At 36.2% G+C, this 9,325-nt stretch overlaps 1 non-coding gene across 1 annotated transcript; it reads left to right on the forward strand.

Moving 5' to 3' along the window:
* The first annotated feature begins 6,554 nt into the window (after positions 1-6,554).
* On the forward strand, positions 6,555-6,661 carry LOC122101216. The gene has a single exon (XR_006146337.1). It is a non-coding gene; the product is annotated as a U6 spliceosomal RNA (small nuclear RNA).
* Positions 6,662-9,325: the final 2,664 nt, after the last annotated feature.

The raw sequence follows: 9,325 nt of genomic DNA on the forward strand, positions 1-9,325 counted from the left end.
TCTAACTGACTGTCAAGATTTTCTACTTTGTTTTTTATTTCTTTTCCTTCTAATTGTTTGGCTTTGATGGATTCAAATTCTTTGTTGGAGCTTTGTTTTAGGTCTTGTATGAACTTTACTTCCTTAATTTGGTGTTCAGTTTTTATTCTCAAATCACTTAGATTATTCCTTATGGCTTCCTAGGACTCCCATTCCTTTTATTGGGCTCCATTGGGCATTCCCCCCTCTGAATTCATTCAACTGTATATTCATAGATTCCATCAATGCCTTTATTGATTTAGTCTATTGTCATCCCTCTCTCGCAATTCCTGTATTACTCTTTGATTAGCTTCCTCACAATCATGCAATTCCTGTCTTTCTCTTTGACTGATCTCAGCTTTCTCATGCGATTCCTGTATTTCGCTTTCACTGTTCTCTACCTGTTCATGCAATTCCTGTATTAATCTTTGAGTAGCTTCCTCATGTTCATAAGATTCCTGTATTAATCATTGGTTCGCCCCCTGTTGCTCTCTATCACACTCACAGAGTCCTTTGCAAGTTTTCAATCTATTCATTCACCATGTTTACAAGGAGTGTTTGTAGAGCTTTTTGGGAACTCTTCTCTGCATTATTCATTAACTAATCGGTCTCCTGATTATCATGAGTGGGAATTCGTATACCCGGACTTGCCATTTTTCTTGTTTTTTTGGCTTGTTTTGCCCATTTGGTATGAAGGTAAAACCAATTTGTGCTAGAACACTATTTTAAGGCAAGCATCAACTGGAGTTCTGTAGTTGCACAGTCAAAATGTCTGCAGATACAATCTAGTTCATCAGATACAATCTATTCAACATCAAACAACCATGAACTAAGGGGCTACTAAATGCAAAAAGGATTTGACACACCAGAAATTATTAGGTTTAGGGAGAAATGTGGAGAAAAATGGGATTAGAGGGATGTGGAGAGGTAAGAGAAGAGTGAATTTAACCAAGTCCTAATTTCTGAGCGGGAAATGGATTGGACAGAATGATAGGAGAGAGATTTTAAAAACTAAAGAAAAAAATGGATAAACAAAAATTTAAATTTAAGAAGTGAAACACTTAAAAATTATGTAAATTTAAAGAAATGATATTGAGAGAAGAAAAGGAAAGGATGAAATGAGAGGACGGATAGAAAGGAAACATGAAAAACTAAAAAGTTAAAAGTTTTAAAATTAGTTACTTGAAAATTATATTGGTATAAAGAGATAATACTGCTATTAAAGAAGTTAAGCCTAAGACGTTTTGAATAGAGTAATAAATTTCTGGATTAAGTATGAACACAATGGGGAATAAGGTCTAATAATCGACCACAGGTAAATATCTGGGGATGAGCAGAACGGCAATTAACTCAAACAAAAAAAGAAGAAAGAGAGAAAAAAATGAAAACAATAAAAAAGGACCAAAAGGTCAGAAGAGATTAAACACACACACACACACACACACACACACACACACACACACACACACACACACACACACCAAAAATAAAAAATATGAGAAAAAATTAACATCAAACACTTAAAAAAATAAAAATTGAAAAAAAGGTTAAAATAGAGTTCTTTGATTTTTTTTTTTTTTGGGTGGGGGTAATGGGATGACACTGTATCTCCCCTGTGTCCATATCCAGTCACTTGGTTATGCTTGCTTATGCTTGTGTGCTTGTGGTGTTTGGTTTTCGTTTTGCTTGATTGATTTCTTAAGTTAGTATTTTTGGGCAGGCAGAAAAATGCTCTGCTTTACTCAGGATTTTGTGATCCTCCTCCCAGGCTATTTCAGTGGGAGGGAGATCTGCTTTGAGTATCACAAAAGAGGGAGATGGCTATTTCCTCCAGTGTGAAGATGCTGTGATGAGTCTAGGTTCTGGGTAGGGTTGAGGCCTTTTAGGAAACAATAGCTTTTCCCTGAGGCGCAACTCCTGAAATACTCATGGAACCCATTCTCAGGGTTTATGTTTACTGAGCTTCAATTGTTTGTCTAGGCTACTCTAATGAGGGGCAGCCTTTAGTTTTGTTTACCCTGTGAAGGAAATCACTCCTCTGAGGACAGAGCTACCACTGGCTGGGTGGGGTGACATTCCCCTGGGTGGAGCTGACCCTGGCAGGTCATGTCTACTTCCTATGACCTGCTAAATGACTCTTTTGTTTTCTTCCAAAGCCTGAGTTGGAGCTATCTGCTCAGCCCTGAGTAGCACAGTATCATAGATGGAGATCTCTGGTGGTGGGGGAGGGGAGGCCTTCCCTCCTCTGCTCCCTGAGGAGTGAGGATGTCAGGATTCTACTCATGCTGGATTGTTGGTTCCTGGGTCGTCTCTGGTCTGTGATCTGCAGGATGAAGATATCTGCTCCTTGTCAGTTCTTGCTGGTGTTGAGTAGAATATGCTCACCGGCCTCATCTGGGGCCTTTGTTGTGGACTCTCTCTGTAGATATGGTGGCTATAGCCACTGGCGCTGTCCCTACTGATGCCACAGCTGTGGCTACTGGCAAGTGCTCAGGTCTGTCATCTTGCCTGGATTTTCCCTCTCTTGCCAAATTCTCTGTACTGTGATGGCACACTAACTGCTTTCTATGCAAGAGCTTGTTTACCCTCCAGCTTTTCGTCTTCCATCTTCCCCCAAATCCTCATGGTTTTTTATGAGTGGTTTTTTAGTGAAAAATGTTTTTGGTGTTTATATTTTCAGTTGGCATAAAATGAGCCTACTTTTGTCTTAATTTAATAAATAAAACTCTCTGATTCTATGACAGCATAAACTTTTTGGGTAATGGTTAAGACTAGGTTGCCTTTCTGAAAAAAATAATCTTATCACCCAAAAAAGAGGAACAAAAGGAAAATAAAATATGACAGGAAACTTATAAATCTTAATGGACTAATAGTCTGTTAGTTTGTTTTAATTTTTACTGAAAAATTAAAGTAAAACTTGACAATGTTTTATTAACATATTTAAATTTCTTCATCCTTTTTATTTAAGATTCACTTTAAAAAGAAATTCAACAGGTGACAATGTTTTTTTTCCTGACTTTTCCAAAGAAATGATCATTTCATCATTATAGTGTATAGCACAATATACCCAGAAAGCATTAGTTAAGGAAAAAAATTCCTATTCTTTGGTTTGCTTCAGTGTGTATCTAAAGCTGCATATCACATCTTACCCACCCTATTGTCAGTCTTCTCATTTGAAATATTTCAATAACTTTTCATTCCTTGGTTTGTCAGCCAGCAAATCTTTATAAAACAACATGCTTTCATTCATTGTGCTTTCCAAAATGTATCTCACAAATGCCTAGAACGAAGCACAATCTGAAATATCTGTGGAGTTTTCCACCTAGAGTACAAAGTAATCACTTTCCATACTCCTTAGAACCAGCTGTTCACTGGCATTAATTGCTCTGTCACTTCCATGATTTAAAACAACAGCATTTGACAATGGCGTACATTTTAATTGGTTTACCACATTTGGTTCGTTTTCAGCAAGGACTGTCTTCACAGAAGATGGTAATAGATGAGGTTTGCAATTATGTATTTTAAAAGGGCTCTAAGTTGTGGATATTGAATATCCATTTCAGTGACTAAATATTTAAATTAAATCCTATGAAGTATACTCCTTCAATTTTCTGGCTAAAGTGTTCTACAATCTCTCTCTCTCTCTCTCTCTCTCTCTCTCTCTCTCTATATATATATATATATATATATATATATATATATATTGTCGGCCGTGGGGCTTGAACTCTGGGCCTGGGCACTGTCCCTCAGCTCTTCAGCTCAAGGCGAGTGCTCTACCACTTGAGCTACAGCACCACTTCCGGTGTTTTGGTGGTTTATTGGAGATAGGAGTCTCACTGTCTCTCCTGCCCCGGCTGGCTTTGAACCGCAATCCTCAGATCTCAGCCTCCTGTGTAGCTAGGATTACAGGTGTGAGCCACCAGCGCCCAGCCAATCTAGATATTTTTAAAGGAAATATTGTACGTTGTTTCCTTGGTGACAATGTAATTGGAAGACTTAACATTTTCATGCACCATTGCCGTCTTAAATGAAGTAGATGTACATGGGTTTGCATACAGAACTTTTGGAACAGCATTAATGTTGATCTTGGATGGAATTTGATTGGGAATTGTGGCAGGTTTTCATGGTATGAGAAGAAAAAGGCCACACTAATATTTTATCTGCTACAATGCTATATTAGTTTATTCAAACACACACATACACACGTATACACAGATATACACATGTGTAGTATGAAGACCCAGTAAGTATGCAAGAAAATATTTTAATAGGAATTCCATAAGATATTTAGTCTGCTGAGATCTAATTAGAATTTGTAGACATATCTAGTTGCTTCAACCCCTGGACAAGTCATTATCATTGGTGAAGGTGTTGCCATTTGAATTTAGAATGCCCCAGAAAGACCTATGTGTTAAAGAAAAATGACTTATCATTTCCTCCCAGACTGTGGAGAATACCTGAATAGTTCTTTTGGAGATTAAGTTCTTCAGAGTGAAACCTATGAGAACATGGACTGTCATCTACTTTCTTCTTTTCTCTTTAATCATTCTAGGTCAAAAACATTTCTTTTTGACATACTCCCCACCTTGACGTTGTCTTGTCATAGACCACCAAAGCCATAAAACCAATTGAACATACACTCAAACCTTCAAACTTATAAATCTGAGTAAGCCTTTCTGCTTATTAAATGGACAATATCACTTATTATGGTAGGTTATAAAGCTAACACAGAAATCTAGTCTTTCCAACAAGGTAAAGTATATAAAAATGCTTCATTATAAAATATCTAACTCCAAGTTGTATTTTGTGTTTTTGTTTCTGTAGATCCTAGAGCTTAAACTCACGGCCTGAATGGTGCTTTTGTGTTCAAGGCCAGTGCGCTACATAAAATCTGACCTGGAACTCCATTTCTCCTGTTGGTTAATTGGAAATAAGAATCTAATGAACTTTCCTATGCAGGCTGTCGTATTCATGTTGCATACTTTATGTAATGCCGGTTCTCAACATTGTATAGATGCTCCAACTACAATATAAAAAAAAAAAACTTAAAACATACTAAGGATATTTGTAAAGTATAAAATGAAGGAAAAATTTTCATCCTTTACAAATCTATGCAAAATCTATGCTAAACAATTGATATTTTACTGTACCTTTCCTACAACCAGTTTGATATAGTTTAATACTTGTCACACCAAGTTTCTCTGTATTCTACTGGATATTTACTTTTTCACATATGTGTGTATATGTATACATATATGCATCTATCTATATATGTTTCAATGTCGATCATCGGACTTGAAGCTGCTTTGTTTTGCTGTTCAGCAATTGAACCTTGCCGGCTCATTCTGTGACAATATCTGTGCTCATTGTCATCATTCCTTTATTTACCAAATCATCACCTTCTAAAATCAGCTTCATTTCTTGGGTAAGTTTACCAATCAGTCCAACCAATATCCACCCAGAGGGTCTTAATAAATCAAGTTTTAAGGAAGAAGATAACATGAAGTGACAACTACAGAAATTCTACAGAGACCTGACATCTTTCACATTTCTGCCTTCCTTCTCTTCTCATTCTTCAAAAGCATTGACTAACACTATAAATATACTGCAATTATAAGTTAAGGATCAGTGGGGTTTTTCCCAACCTGAAGCCTTCTTTTCCGTGATTCTTGACATAAACTTTTTGGGAGATTTTTTGAATTGTGAGGGGATTCCATCCAAAACAAAGCCATGTATATCAAGAAAATCAATATTTTCAACTCAGATTACTCAACAAAAGAGGGAGAAAATTAAGGTTAGCTATATATGTTAAGCACAAATATAGGCAATATCAAGATATCTTGAAATTGTATACTTTTATTGGATAAAGTGGCTCAATCCTGTAATATTATCTACTTAGAAAACAGAGATTAGAGCATTGCATTTCCAGGCAAGCCCAGACAAAAAAAGACTTTTCAGAAACTCTAACCATTTGCTGGGTGCAATGTGTTTTGCTTGTGTTTGGAGGACTACAGTCCAAGCAGGCCCAGCATAGTGATACTACCTCAAAATAAGCAATCAAATTACAATCTGCAGGTATGGCATAGTAGAGATGCCAAAGTTGTAAAGTTCCTTTCGTTGCTGCAATTGGTTTTCCTGTATCCCTATTTAAATATTTTTCCCTTCCCCTCCACAAATGATGCCAACATCAAAAATGTGTGCTTATGTAAGAAATGCATGATTCTAAAATTTCATGACAATTCTTTTGAACTTACTTTTTGTGGAATTGTCTAGTTTAAGAAAATCAATTACACTTTCTATATAAAAAATGTTCTGGGGCTGGGAAGGTGGCTCAGTGGTAGAGTGCTTGCCTTGCATGCCTGAGTCCCTGGGTTCAATTTCTCAGCAGCACATAAACAAAAAGAAAAAAGCTGGAAGTGGCGCTATGGCTCAAGTGGTAGAGCTATCGCTAGCCTTGAGCTGAAGAGCTGAGGGACAGCGCCCAGGCCCAGAGTACAGGCCCCACGACCGGACCCCCCGGAAAAAAAACATGTTCTGTGCTTAATCTGGTAGCCCATTTACTAACATTGAAATGATACAGAGAAGATTAGCATGGCCCCTGAACAAGGATGACTCGCAAATTCATGAGGCAATCCATATTTATACAACAACAGATGCTGGAGGGGATGTGGCCACAAGGGAACCCTACTCCATTTTTGGTGGGAGTGTAAACGTGTTCAACCACTTTGGAAAGCAGTATGGAGTTTCTTCAAAAGACTCCACATAAAGCTCCCCTATGACCCAGCAACCCCACTTTTGTTCATTTTCCCAAAGGATCACAAACAAGACCATACTAAAACTACCAGCACAACTATGTTTATTGCAGCATTATTTACCATAGCTAAGATATGGAACCAACCCCTATGCCCCTCAGTAGATGAATGGATCAAGAAAACGTGGTAAATATATACAATTGCATTCTATGCTTCCATCAGAAAGAATGATATCGCCCAATTTGTTTGGAAATGGAAAGACTTGGAAAAAAATTTATTAAGTGAAATAAGCCAACTCCAAAGAAACATAGGTCCCATGGTTTCTCTTATTTTCAATAACTAATATATGTCCCGGATTATCATAAAATGTCAAAAGCTATATGCATTTGACCAGATAAGATGATGTTAAGCTAAATGAACCCCAAGATAGGGACACAAGTGGTTCTATCTTGTTATTATTTCTAACATACAAATACTATATGATGTGATTTTTTTGTTTCTTTGTATGTTCCTCAACCATGCTATAACCCCTTTTTTCACTATATTTGAAGTTGGTGTGCCTACATCTTGTATATACGTTTCTTTAATTTGGGGAGGGGAAGGAAAAAACAAAATGCTTAAATAGGGATACGGTTTGACCTTTGGTAACAATGAGATGCACAAGACACTATGTTGAAAAATGAATTGTACAATTTAGGCAGGGGGAGGGGGAGAGGAGGAGTGGAGTGTACTTGTGGAGGTGGGAGAGAAGGGATGGTGGGGGAAAAACAAAGGAGGAGGTAACAATGCTTGTTAAGAAATGTACTCATTACCTTGCTCATGTAAATGTAACCCCTCTGTGCAGTATTGTTAAAATAAAAAAATGTATAAAAATGTTCTGAGATTGAAGAGTTCATTTCCCTTATTTTACCCATATAATATCGTTAACAAATAAATTAATGCAAAACACTGACATGAAGGTATTATGAATAAATCTGTGTGTTTGTGCATGAGTGCACACGTGTTGGTGTGATCAGAATTTGAATTCAGGGCTTCAAGGTCTTGCTAGGCCTTTCCTCTCTAGATTGGTGAGCTATTATATGAGCTACATCTCCACTCCTGGCTCTTTGCTAGTTCATTAAAATTTTTGAAAAATAATCTCAAATATTTTTTTGCCCTGATTGGCTTCCAATTGTTCTCCACAGATCTCAGCCTCCTGAGTAGATATCTCAAGTAGACAAGATTACAGGTGTGACCAACCAGCACAAGGCTGTCAGAATAATTTTAAAAGTAGAAGAAAATTTACTTCATGGGGGCCTGTTATTATCATCTCCTACTTTTAAAGCACTTTGCTTTAAAAGTAAATGTGAATTTATTAAATTAAATGTGAATTTATTTCTCTTTTGGATTCTTAAAAGACAGAAAGTGATGATATTTAAATGTTTTGGTACTTTTTTAAAAGAAAAATGGAAGTGTAGGACAGAAGAAATTTGGCTGTCTTTGAAAATCAATTTATAAGCTCAATTATGTACATGATAACGCAATGTCGCCAACACAGTCTGTGCTGAAGTCAAATTGTGACAGAAAAAATCATCATGGGGAATAATTGCTATGCTATTATTTCTTGGGCAATATGAATATTGAATTTAGAGTGTAAGAGAATGGTGAGATTTTACCTACCTTTTCTGTAATTGATGAAAGATTTTTGGAAACTTTGATTCATTTCCTTCCTCACTGTGTGTCTTTGGGCCATTCACTTAGTGCCTTTAATTACAATTTTCCCAACACTAAAATGGTAATAACATTAGCATTATAGCAAATGTTATCTTAAGAATTAAGAGAAATAAAACTTGTGAAAAATTTAACATAAACTTCTATGAATGAGCTTTGAGTTTAGCCAACAGTTTTTTAAATACTAAATAAAATGTATTACAGAAACCATTACATGTAGTGAGCAACCAGAAGTAATGTTACCTATTGACAACGCTCTGCTTCCAAGGAACCCAGGTGGATAACTTCTCATGCTGTAAATCAAAATGGTTATCTTATGTTTTGATAGTGTAAAAATATCAGGGACATTATAAAGAAGGAATGTTGTAGACAGATGTGAAGTCCATATGAAAATGTACAAAACTGATAAAACATAATCGTATCTGAACAGTATATTTTGGTTTACATAATTTAAGGTACATCACAAAGATAGGGAAAACCTAGAAGAATGAACTATCTTTTTGAAATCCTATCATAGATCCTTAGCAGGATGAACTCTTTCCTCATTCTTGTAGAGGCATCATCAGATGAGAGGAACTCTATTTTTTTGTTTGTTTCCTTCCATTTATTCTTCAGTTTGAAATCAACTACATGAGACTGAAAGAACCAAAATTAGACATGCAGGGTTTGGAAAGAGCAATCAACATAAAATAAATAATGTACATAAAGTTTTGTAAAAGGTCTACCCAAATTGAGTTATATAGTCTCAAGCATAAACAGAAAATGATTTAAGCAATATCATTTTATTGAAAATTGAAAAATGTTAGGCGTTGTTTAATTTTTCCTTTCTACTACATTGAATTAAG

Source organism: Dipodomys spectabilis, unplaced genomic scaffold, assembly GCF_019054845.1.
Source record: "Dipodomys spectabilis isolate Male_0828 unplaced genomic scaffold, ASM1905484v1 ptg000640l, whole genome shotgun sequence".
In the NCBI taxonomy this organism is placed as follows: domain Eukaryota; kingdom Metazoa; phylum Chordata; class Mammalia; order Rodentia; family Heteromyidae; genus Dipodomys; species Dipodomys spectabilis.